The sequence below is a fragment of the Nannospalax galili genome, unplaced genomic scaffold, assembly GCF_000622305.1.
Source record: "Nannospalax galili isolate Female #2095 unplaced genomic scaffold, S.galili_v1.0 scaffold751, whole genome shotgun sequence".
Lineage (NCBI taxonomy): Eukaryota > Metazoa > Chordata > Mammalia > Rodentia > Spalacidae > Nannospalax > Nannospalax galili.
In genome coordinates, this window is record NW_008331125.1 from 2,795,477 (window position 1) to 2,795,915 (window position 439).

Below are 439 nucleotides of genomic sequence, written 5' to 3' on the forward strand. Positions count from 1 at the left end.
CCTTGTTTTAGGAAGATCAGCTGTTCCTCATCCAGCAGCAATCAGTTGTCAATATTCCTTTAGATAAGATTGGGGTCTGCTGTTCATTTTCCCAGTTCTATGCTGGGTTACTCTCTGGGAGTTTTTTGGAGCACCCTGGCCAGCAACTCAAAGGAAGGTATCTCCTGTCTGGCATTGTTTCTTGCTATGTAGCCTTTAGCTATACATATGGACTCTTAAAAAATTATATTGACCCCATTAATATTTAGTTATACATTCCTTTTGGGTGTTTGAGACCCTACAGTTGGCCCAGATAAACCAATTTATTTTTACTCTTATGGCTGTTTGAGGATGTGTTCCTCAAGGGTCACATGGGTGTGGGAGGAGCCCCTGGCTCCTTTCTTTTACCAGTTCCTTCTATGTGAAGATAAGTCAAAAGTCCTGCTCGACCATGGGTGGC